At 43.0% G+C, this 12,361-nt stretch overlaps 1 protein-coding gene across 7 annotated transcripts in view; it reads left to right on the top strand.

The window, feature by feature from the left end:
- Positions 1-12,361, top strand: part of NIN (ninein) — a 298,787-nt gene that overhangs the window by 94,529 nt on the left and 191,897 nt on the right. The window lies entirely within an intron of this gene.

Genomic DNA, 12,361 nt, shown 5'->3' with positions numbered 1-12,361 from the left:
ATACCACAGAATGCTTGTCTTCCATACTCCGACCTGTCTCAATCGAAGTGGCACATCACCAAAATACCAACTTTCATTCTTTTTCTCACTAGAATTGTTTACACTCAAAATGTTACCAGTAGAAGCATTTAGTATTCCAAGAAAGCGAAACCACTGCGAACAACTTGGTAACGTGCACCAGCTGGATAACAGTGCAACGTACTCCACTCTGATGCACATATGTCCTCGCCAGCCGGTGCTTTTCAAAAGGCAGTGGGGCTAGGAGCGAGTCACTCACATGTTGTGTGCATTTTACGCGATTAATCCCTCCTCTCTTATTGCATGCACCAAAATAAACTTTCTTTTGCAAGCAGACACGATGGGTATACTGCCCTGGCAAAGAGAAAGGAGGTCGGTAGAGGCTATCAAAGATAGTGTTTCCAACTCTTTAATGAGCTAATTATATTATAATAAGATATAATTATGTAGCGCTTGCTATTCATGCAAAGCTTTAACATTACTTGATTACTTGGTAGTAGCACATAATTGTTGCTCAATCTGGCACCTTCGGCGTCTATGCTGATATTTGTAGAAGGCGCATTAACCCGCACAGCTGTCTTAACTTCTTCACCATGGGTTAATTGATTACTAGATAAGCCAAAATGGTGACATGCTATTATGCTACATTACATTCCTTGTTGCTGTCAGGTATATATAAAAATCTTTGTTAGACTGCTCTAAAATGGACGTCTTCATAAAAGCGGCTTACTGACAAAATTAACTATTTGAGATTCTGAAAAGCAAACAACGCGGGAAGGAAATGGGTGACAAAGAGCACGGAGTGTGGCCATAGGGAAACAGGCTAAAAACCTGTATAGGAGCCAGCAAAGAGGGGAGGATAGAAACGTAGAAGGGAGCAAGCATGATAAGAAGCAGGAGAAAGCAAGAGAGAGAGAGAGTTGAACCAGGAGGAAGCAGGAGAAAGCAAGAGAGAGAGTTGAACCAGGAGGAAGACTATCTCAAAACACCTTCATTCTTAGTGAGTGTTGCGAGTAAGAGAAAAAAAGTAGCTTATCCCAGAAGCAAGAGCAGTGGAAGGATACTCTCATAGTACTTGAGGTTTGAATGGCAGAAGTGCTCCTTTTTCCTGCAGGACGATTCTGGCATCGTATGACCTACTTTTTCCTGACTGGGCAGATACCCACTGATCCAGACCAAGAATTGTTTAGTGTCATGTTAATTATATTTATAGTGCTCGAATCACCCGTTGGGCATCCCACGCTGTCTACAGTTGCAAGCAAGCATCCCCAAGGACAGGTCACTTTAAAATAAGTAGACTTTCAACAGTTTCCTAAATTGGCAATAGTTCATGCAGGTACCAATATGCACTGGGAGCTTATTCCAATAAGAACGGGCCTAGTAGGAAAAGGCTCTCGCTGCATCGCAATGCTTTATGGTTCGATTTTAAGCTTCTTGTCGGTACATACGGTTTGATTTTCTGTTGGAGATAACTGGGACACAGCAGATTTAAAAAATGCCCCTTTTTTCTTACTGCCAGCCAATGCAGAGCCATTAGTGAAGCCAATGCAGAGCCATTAGCGAAGCCAATGTAGAGCCATTAGCGAAGCCAATGCAGAGCCATTAGCGAAGCCAATGCAGAGCCATTAGCGAAGCCAATGCAGAGCCATTAGCGAAGCCAATGCAGAGCCATTAGCGAAGCCAATGCAGAGCCATTAGCGAAGAGGGCGGCGGGGTATCAGGTGAAAGATTGAGAACAAGCCTGGCTGCCGTATTTTGAGCTACCTGTAGTTTAGCCACAAGTGTCTCGTTCACTGCCGCCAATTGCTAGCTTTGTGGTCCTTTTTTTAACCGAGGCAACTTTGTCTTTGATGAAATTGTTACTCTCTAGGTGTCACTTCGATTGTAGGGGCTTATTTTTGGACTTGTAGTCCTTATGAATATATTTCCTTGTTCTTCAACACACACTATACTGGAAGCTACTCCCAGCACTTTCTGCGTGGTATCATGTTCTATACGATGGAGAGCATGCCGACAGAATTGTTTCTTGTAGCACATTGTTGGATGCTAAAAGGACCATGTCACGGTCACCTTTCCTTTGCAACACTAACTGTTAATAATTGCTGGTGTTGATGTTGAGGTTTTGGAGCAGTTCAACACTTCTTAAAATTTGTATGTTTTTCCTTAGGCCGGTTTTATTTTCTTGGTTTATTTGATGCACTTTTGTTTGCTGGTTGTATGTATTTATGAACATGTTTATCTTCTTGTAAAGGTCATGCCAAAAATAAATTTCCCATGACGATATAGGTTTTCGATTTACCTTTTTTAAATTCAAAATTTGGATGGAAAAGCTGATAAAGCTTGTTGTTTTTTTTTTTTTTTACTTCTGAAACGATGTATGATATATTTATTTCTCCAGTATACTGCCCTTCCTGATTTAGTTGTAAACTTCACTTAGTAGTCACCTGTTGCTAAGGGCGGTTTTGATGTTTAAGTCCATCAGCTTTCTCGTGATCCCATAATCGCTTTAAGATGTCCTGCCAGGCAGGTCCAATCCTCTGACAATGGCTTTGTGCAGAGAGGAGTGTATGACGTATGGAGTGATGCGTTTCATGGAAATGCTAAGACCGTATATCTGTAATTAAAGATATGTGGGCTTCATGGCTTACAAAGAAATTGTAGTTTTTTTCTGCTAGCTTGGTACCTCTGAACTACTTGGAAAAGTTTCAGTTTCAAATCCTTATTCGGTTACATTTTATCCATAAAAGCACATATCAAACCTATAAAAAGGGTAAATATAGCAATCCATTATCGGTAGCCCAATAAAAACAAGATCATATTTAACAATTGATTTAACATGAAACAAATGCATACAATAAATCCCCTAAATCAATTAATATTCTAAAACTCTATCTATGTAAAAACAGATTTCATAAAATTCATATGGGGCCAAATCACAGTATATACAAATTGTTTCAGTGAAACAGAACATCATAGGGTGCACATTGAATTGCAACCGCGTACTGACAATTTGAAAAAGGTACCTACACGGGCCATTAGCTCATCATTTTCTAACTTGTGAATTAGATAAGCTTCCTCTAGATGTATAGGTCGGGTATTCTTAAAAAATGGAAGCAAAAACTGATGTGTGTATAGGCTATAAAATTTGCAAAAGAAGGAATGTAGTGTTGTCTGCCTACTCCTGTCATCACATGGGCAAGGTATTTGATCCAGATTTGCAGTATGCCCTAAAGGAAAACGCATTAGAAATGTTACTGTGCCAGTCCTTAAACGAAACAATAATCCCCTCTCCCAAAGTCCAATTGGCTTTAGGAGGTAACTGAGGGGGTTATTTGATTCTTCCAAGATTGGCAAATAACTTTCTACAGATTTTTTCTGGATCTCCCTTTTGAATCTTAAAGTCCTATAGTGCTCATATAAAACACCCTGGATCACTTTTTTTGTTTATGCCAACGGATTCATCCGGGTAGGTAAAAATCTGTGCATGGTTGATACTACTCAGACCATCCCTTACTGCAGCGAGCCATGGTGTATCTTTCCCCTTGTCACTAATGATCTTTCTAGTCAGAGATGTTTCAGGATTCTTCCAAATTGCAAGCCAAAAGAGAACGGGTCGTGCCTTTACGAAGTCTTCAACATAGTGTAATTTTAATTCTGCGTGGCAATGAACTGTGAGGTAGAAATCGGGGCTCCCAGTATTTTCCTACAAAATCTATTTTCTTCAAGTTGAATACTATTATCCTTTGTGTGTCCCCATATTTCAGTGCCGTATGTCGCAGTTGGAATACACTGCGATAGATGCACATGTATGGAACTTTCTAAGATCTTATTGCTTTGCCTAGGTTTTATACGTCGCCTAGAAAAGTGAAACCGCAGTGTTCCATTAGTAAGCCAATGGAATAATGCCTACTGGATGAGATTAAATTGATTTAAAAGAATGAGTTTGCTAGTCTGAACCCAAAGCCCCTAATACAGTTCACTTAAAGCTCTGCATTGTTATTTCATTTGGTGAACAACAACAAAATATGATGATACCTGGAACGTATAGTAAGAACAATAATAAAGCAAGCAGTGATTGATTCCACCGTTAACACAGATTTGGGCCTTTTAAAGACACTCTTGAAAGTATTCTATGCTTTTGCTTGATTAGGTCTCAGCATCTCAAAATATGATCAGACTAGATCAGTTCATAAACACCTATGCCAGCTTGCAGCAAATGAAGAACTTATCAACCATAATGCATACAAAATAATCAAAATCCTGAAAAATTGCAAGAAGAGGATTTTTTCTTCTTGCTCCAAATATTTAATCTGCTGCTCAAAATACAAGTGCCAAAAATACCCATTTTCCTTAACAAACCAAACCTGGAGTAGCTTCACCTTGGTTTATCAGTTTTGGACTTGTATAATGAAAGGTTGGATAGCAGATACGACGACTAGTAACAGTGCATAGAGTGTTTCCAAACATGTTAATTAGCTTGTATTAGCATGAGCTGCTTTTTAAAAGAGGGAAGAGAAGAATGAAAATTAGTTCTCAGGGGAGGAAAAGCTGTATAGGATTTGGGGAAAGGGGCGTGGATTTGCGGATAACTCTTTAGTTGGGGAGCTCCATAAGTTCCATTGATTCTGTAGGTGCCCTTTCCTCTCCTGTGTATTCTTTGTTGTGTTCAGTCTGCTCATTAACAACTCCTTTATCTCTTATATTCTTTTGCATTAGCAGTAGTCTTTCTGCGAGAAATATGCTGGTCTTATGATATCCTATGCTATTTATCTGTTCACCAGTCCATGTAATAACACAGTGGTTTCTATTTTACTTGCTATGCATTTTGCCCTCTCGTCTTTTCTTCCTTGTAACTGTTGAATATTTGGTTTTCTTCTCAGTCTCAAAAAAGTGAGGACCCAGTTTTGGTATAGTCCATTGTTCGACAACATCTAGACCCAGTCACATTAGATTTGTCCACAGGTGACAGCAGTTTTTCTCAATAGCCCAGAGTAAAAATAATGGCATATTTTTACTAACTTCATTTGCATACATTTTTGTAGCATAACACTTTAGTGAGATAATGTCAAGAAAGATCAGCTTTTGCAATAGGTTTGAATTTAAGGTGATTGTTTTCTTCAGCTGTCTCATGATGGCCACAGTTAACATGCTGTCGACCACCTATTTGCTTTTTGGAGAATTGATGTTTCATAAGTATATATATTTTTTCCATAATGTAGTTGACTTGTGTGATTAAACCCTCCTTGGTGGTTAATAGGGTTAAATAGCGGAGTTGGCAGATAATGTATATTTTGAATGATTAGAAGAAGATTGTGTTTTTGTATTCTTCTTGACTACATCTACCACCAGCTATGCTTGAAAACACCCATCATTCCCAGACATCTGTTTCGTGGCTCCAGCGGGTTTTCAAAAGGAGGTTGTCAATTTAGTTTGTCCTGATGGTCGAATGACCCCCACCCCCAACCCCCAAGCAGCGCCTTAAACGCAAGCATTGGAATCTTAATCTTCTCATTGTGGTTTCTGCGAGGACCTTACCTTGTTCTCGTATCTTATATTAGAAACTGTCTTCACAAGATCCTACAAGTGGAAGACGTTATCAGAAAAAAACTAGTAGCATAACATTATTCTGGACATAAGCTGGGGCCTGGTTTTAGGTTCTTCTTTTAGAATGTGTAACGGAGTAAAGACTTGGCCTAAAGACACTGCATAGGTTTATTTTGTCTGGTACTATCAGTTGTTGTGGCTTACTGATAAAGATATTAGAACCTTGGCATTTTAGTAGCTTAGAAGGAGCAGGACAATGAGCTACTGAGGTCTGGAAATTAAGCATTCAAAAAGTCATCTTTTGCCCTTTTTCCACACTGTTGGTACCATTTAATGTAGAGGTTTAGATTTAATGGTGTCAAGACAGCCACATTGAACTGTTGCCAAACAATTTTCTCTTGCGCAACGCCAGGGGTGGGTATCAGGTGGCGCTGCAAGCAATCTTGTTTGTTTATTTAGGTGTTTGATGAAGGAGTCTTCAGAGTGCTGTCCTTTTCGGTGGGCCATGATAAGGTGGGGGAAACCGCTGTAGGTAGGGTGGGGTGTGTTTTACATTCATTGGGGCCAGATCCTTTAACAGATGGCCAAGTTAGGCCTAGTCTAACATGGAGTGGGTAGACGGTTTATGTTTTCCCACATTTATAAACTTGGAGTGCTTGGAAGGAAGCTAAACTCTTATTGTTGAGACCTGTAAAAATATGCAGGGCCTTTCCATATGTTCAAAAGTCGGGAATTAGAAGTTAGCATTTCCTACTGCTAATACTCTTTAGAAGTAGAGACCCTGGCTCACTTCCTGGGTCCACTAGGACGGCTAAAGAACAAGTCCTTTGGATGGTTAACTGGATGGCCCTAGGATCACTATTAATTTGGGGTACTTCAAACTGACAAGCTAGGTTCTAGCTTTTGCCTGGCTTTTTTAGAATGTTCCTAGACTGCATTCATCAGTGCTGTGCAATTCAGTAAGCCGTGATCCCGGTCTCTAACGATTAAAGAGCAGTGTGTCCTAGACCAGCCCAATCAACATTCTGTTCAGTACTCTACAGATGCCATCATCATTATCAGAGTAGAGTAGAATGAAACGATGAGCAAGAGGGCTAGTTGGCTCAAGTTGGTGGCTGCTCCAACCACATGAGCTTTGTCTCTTGATTGTAGGGTGCATGCACATGTGAGTGCATTTTGGGGAGGAGCATTATATGGGAGAGAGCACATGCCACAGTTCAGTCACCCACCATTGTCTCCCTTATCCTCACTCAGATTTCCTAATCTTGGCATGCTTCTTTGAGGGCTTTGATACAGGTTCTTTGCAATGCTGCATGAGTGAAATTGAAAAGACCGACTCCTACTGAAGCCCTTCTTTTGTTGAGGATTGAAATTACCCGACTAAATAGCTCATCCATCCTCAATAGCTCATTCACAATGCTAACGCGAAGCTGTGAAATAAACATTGAGTATCTAGGATCCAAGTACTCGTTGAAGGTCTTTAAGGAGCTGTACCAAGCCAGTGTAATCACTGAATATGAAAATTGCCCCTATGAAAATGCATTGTATGCCATTTTGTTGCATGATTGATTCGTCCTTTGAGAGCCACCGGCAAACACTGAAATGTGGTGGTGTGTTGCAGACTGAGTAAGCCATGGAGTGACTAGCCTGAAATCAGAGCGAAATTTTAGGAATGACAAAAGTACAGTCCAGTCAAGCATCTACAGGTTTGGAAGGAAAATATTGGGCAGGTTCTGGTGAAGCAACTTGGGTCAACCACCCCCGAAGACCTGAGCACAATGCAAAGTGCCTTAAATTGAGCCGGTGGCCCTATCTGAAGCCAACAAAAGATATGCAGGGCCTTTATGTCCTATGCATGGGACACCGCTGGATGGTTCTGACACTGTCATCTTCGAACAAGATTGCACTATTTATATCTGGAAGTAGTCATTTTGGGAGCATGTGAAATGAGTGGTCTCTGTAGAGTACCTGCTTTATGTACCCACTGTTATTTATTTATTATTTATTTAGAAGTTTGTAGAGCGCCCAGCTACCTCCGACGGAGGTGTCCCGGCGCTGAAGACAACATCTAGTGAGGTTCGGAGAAGTTCAGGAGGAAAAGAGTGGGCTAGATCAAGGAAAAGAGCCAGGTCTTAAGTTTCTTTCGAAACAGAGGTTCAGAAGTCAAGAATCTCAGTTCTATAGGCAGATGATTCCACAGTCTGGAGGTGGCCCCTGCAAAGGCCCTTCTTCCCGTTCGCGCTAGACGAAAACGGGGGCAGATCATTAGGCGGAGATGGTTGGATCTGAGATTTCGGGATGCTTGTGAGATCTTCAGTCTGTGTCAGGTAGGCGGGGCCTCGACCATTAAGAGCTCTAAAAGCAAGGGTCAGGGACTTAAACTGAATACGTAATCTCACTGGGAGCCAATGGAGTTGATCAGATGGGGTGAAATGGAATGACGGTAGGGAACATTACAGATCAACCTGGCCGCTGAATTCTGTACAGTCTGCAATCGATTTATGAGATACGCCGGGGCTCCAACGTACAGACTATTTGCGTAGTCCAAATGAGAAGTTATGAGGGCGTGGACTACTGTCTTGCGTGAGTCTAATGGTAGGAAAGGGATGATTTTTTTAATCATACGGAGCTTTCCAAAACAAGACGCTGTGACTTTATTAATTTGGGTTTTGCAGGAGAGGGCAGTGTCAAATTGGAAGCCCAGATTGCGGGCAGCTTGGACAGGTACAGGGGGCGGATCTAATTCAGCCGGCCACCAGAGGCTAGTAGAGATGGGGGATTTCTGATTAAAAAAAATAGGACTTCCGTCTTATCTGTATTCAGTTTTAAATTGTTTAAGGACATCCAGGCGGCGATGTTCACCATGCAGTTGCGAAAGTTTAACATCGAGCTTTCAGAGTGATCTTTGAAGGAGAACACCAGCTGAGTGTCGTCAGTATAAAAGATCACTCTGACGCCCCATGATTCCACCACTTTTGCCAAAGGTTTCAAGTATACATTAAACATGAGCGGGCTGAGGGCAGATCCCTGTGGAACCCCCCATGTCAACGATTTCTTGGTGGAAAAGAAAGAGCCCAGCATCACTTGTTGGAATCGATCCGTGAGGAATGATTTGACCCAGGCGAGAGGGGTCCCACCAACTCCCATCTCCTGCAGGCGTGTGAGTAGTGTTTCATGGGAGATGGTGTCGAATGCTGCGGATAAGTCGAGGAGGACCAACATGGCCTCCTCTCCCCTATCCGTGCACTCATGAATCGACTCGGATACTTCTAGCAGAGCCGATTCGATACTGAAGTCCGGCCTGAATCCTGACAGAGTCGTGGAACAGCAAATTTAACTCAAGATAGTCGGACAGTTGTACTTCTACCGCCTTCACGAGCACTTTGGCTGGCTTGGGTAGGAGTGAAATCGGTCGGTAGTTGCTTAAACACATTGGATCAACACCAGCCTTTTTTTGAAAGGGGATTAGCAACGCGTGTTTCCATAAGGAAGGGACAACACCTGAGTATAGGGAGGAGTTCCAGATTTCAAGCAGGGGGTTAATAACTAGCGGGGCAATCTCATTCAGGATCAGACCCGGGGCTGGATCCAGTGGTGAGCCTGATTTGCATTTTAAAAATAGATTCAGGGCATACTCTTTAGTGAGTGGTTTGAAAGTTGTAAATGCTTTTGTACAGGTGGTATCAAGATCTGAGGTAACTTCTGTACAATTCTGAAGAATTGTTGCCGTAATATTGGCAATTTTTTCAGAAAAAGTCTGATAAGCCTTCACTAAGTGCTTGGTAGGGGGTGACTGGAGCGGACAGAGCAGTGGGATTAGTAAACTCTTTAACGATGTTGAAGAGGGCCTTAGTGGAGTTTTTTGCGTTGACAATAGTTTCTGCATAGTGTACACTCCTGGTATTACGTTTGAGTTTATGAAACTCTTTAAGTGCCTGTCTGTAAAGAGATTTGGTTGCAGGGTCATAGGTCCGACGCCATAGGCGCTCCAGTGTTTTACAACTGCTTCTGTTTTCCCTTAATTCCTGGGTGAACCAGGGAGCTGACGGTTTTGATCTGCGTGAGGTGAGGGTCTGTAAGGGGGCGACTTTCTCAATGGCGGTCGTAAGATATTTATTAAATGTAAGAACCGCTACATTGAGATCGTCCGGGTGAGAGTCCAAGCTATTATTGTACGTTTGCTCTAGGGCAGTACATGAGATCTTGTGCCATTTTCTGCCTTGTTCTCTAATGGCAGATTCCTTCTTAAGAGATTGGAATATAGACACCTCGAACGGAATCAAGAAATGATCAGACCATGTCAGAGGTGTGGAAGGGAGAATTTTGAGCATAGTATAATTAGAAAAGATAAGATCAAGGGTGTGTCCCGCAACATGTGTGGGGTCACTAACCCCTTGTGTCAGATTCAAAGTTTGCATGGAGTCAAGAAGATGGGTGGCGGGACTGCAGTTACTTACATCTACGTGATGGTTAGTCTCCCAATACTGTGAAGTGAGGGTGTTTAAGAGACAGATCTGCAGTAACTGCTAACAATTCAGATATGGCAGGCTGTGGGGTATAAGGGGGGCTGTAAACCAGGATCCCTGAAAAGATGGCTGTAATGGTTTCCGAGACGGAAAAGTAAAGTGCCTCTATAGGCCCTATATTCGTGATTTTTCTCGACGTGATCGTCAGGTAAGTCTGTAAGATTACCGCGATTCCGCCTCCCGTCTTGGAGCCTTCGCGGCTAATACCTGTAAGGCGGTAGCCCGGGGGCAGGGCGAGGGCAATGTCTGGGTTGGAGGAGTCTTTAATCCATGTCTCAGTCAGGAAAAGTAGGTCCCAGGACATAGATGACAGCAGCAGCCAAATGTCACTAGCGTGACATGGCAAAGAGCGACAATTCAACAATCCCATGGAAAATGTTCTTATGGGTGTAGGATGACTGATTAATGAATCATGGGGGCATTTTGTATAAGGAGAGAAGGAGAAAGGGCAGCTGTTACATTTGAACCGGAGAGGGCCGGTCAGAGAGGTTGCACTGTGTAGAGGGAGTGCAAGTTGTCTTTCTTAGATCCATAAGCTGTGATCTAGACCAGACCTGCCTCTGTGCGGGATGGAAACCGACAGCATGGCCTGGAGCTGGCGCGGACGGGCGCAGACGGGCTTGCCTTAGGCCCGCGCCCGCGTCCGGAAAATGCACATAATTTAAAAGAGGAAGGAGACGAATGGAGGGTGTGGCCTCACGAAAGGGGTGTGACCTGAGGGTTCGCCGGTAATGGCGGCAGTGGTGTTTGTTTAGGGTCCCGCGGCAGCGCTAAGATCCGCTGCGCGGGCTTAACAGGTGCGTGCTTGAGCCCAGAATCAATGTCAAGGAATGGAGATCAGGTAGGTAAAAACACACAACACAACAGTGACACTCAAAGTTTTAAAAATGTTAGCGGTCGTGCTCCCGGCTTCCGCCTCAGGAGATTGTAGTCTCTAACTGGCGCTTGTATTCAGCGTCCTTTAAATAGCAGCGGCGGGGGGCGTGGCCTCACGAAAGTGGCGTGGCCTGAGGGTTCGCCGGTAATGGCGGCAGTGGTGTTTGTTTAGGGTCCCGCGGCAGCGCTAAGATCCGCTGCGCGGGCTTAACAGGTGCGTGCTTGAGCCCAGAATCAATGTCAAGGAATGGAGATCAGGTAGGAAAAAACACACAACACAACAGTGACACTCAAAGTTTTAAAAATGTTAGCAGTCGTGCTCCCGGCTTCCGCCTCAGGAGACTGTAGTATGCTTTTGCACTCCTCTGCTCCCTTGTTGGCTTAAGAGCGGGTTAGAAAATACCTGCCCTACACCCGCTAGAGCCTAGATGATGCATCTTGGTAGAGCACTGACTAGTCTATCTACGCCGCTGCATGCTGTATTCTATATTCTATGTTAAGTAGCTTCATAAGCACTAAATCTAAAACTATATCAAGACTTTAGCAAGTATTTTGCATTCGAAGTAAGATCAGCTCGGTATGGGTTATGAGCTGGTGCTTTTAAATAGAGGTTTCTACACTAAAGTGAGAACCTTGTGTAAGATAAATGAATGGTCTTTACATCAGTTCAGTCCCAACGGCCCAGATGTTGCGATGCTGACCGTGTTTTCATAGTGCCTCGCAAAAGGTGTTTTGTCCTATGAATGACTCATTGCGCTTGCTGCGTCACTGTCCCTGGAGTGGGCGACTGACTGTGCTCTCCTGGGCTATATAAAAAGATTCTCAACTCCCTTGACCTTTGTGCAGACTTGTAAACAATTCCTACTTAGCTTTCTACTTGGTGACCTTTATATCTAATTCTTTTATTAAAAAAAGACGAACGTACTACAATGTCCTTTGAAATTTCTTTAAAAAGGTCAATTGGAGAGTAGAAAATTTTTTAAGGTGACCAAATGGTGCTTCTGCCGCACTAGACTAAAAGCAAGAGGAATGTAATTGAAAATGTAAATTCCTCACAGTGGGGGCAGCTGTAAGTGCTGTGAGCTCTCTGGCACCTGTACATGTGCGCCCACCCTGATGCTTCTTTAGAGTGGCTTATAGACATGGCCCCCCTTTCCACAGTGCACTTAAGAAAAATCCAGGCATTACTTGCATAAAAGAACAGGTTAAGATTTGCAAGTACGCGGGAAAGAATAACTGGGCACTTGGACAGTGCATAGATCATTTTAAGATGTACTAACAATCCCACACAGCACTCTCTAGACTACACCTGTGAAGAAATGAGCTAAATGCCTGTATCGGCCTTGCCTGCAGATACTTATCAGAAGAGCTATTGTGCACAATGCCAGTACTTACAG

Source organism: Lissotriton helveticus, chromosome 9 (assembly GCF_964261635.1).
Source record: "Lissotriton helveticus chromosome 9, aLisHel1.1, whole genome shotgun sequence".
NCBI lineage: Eukaryota > Metazoa > Chordata > Amphibia > Caudata > Salamandridae > Lissotriton > Lissotriton helveticus.
This window is presented reverse-complemented; position numbering and strand designations above follow the sequence as displayed.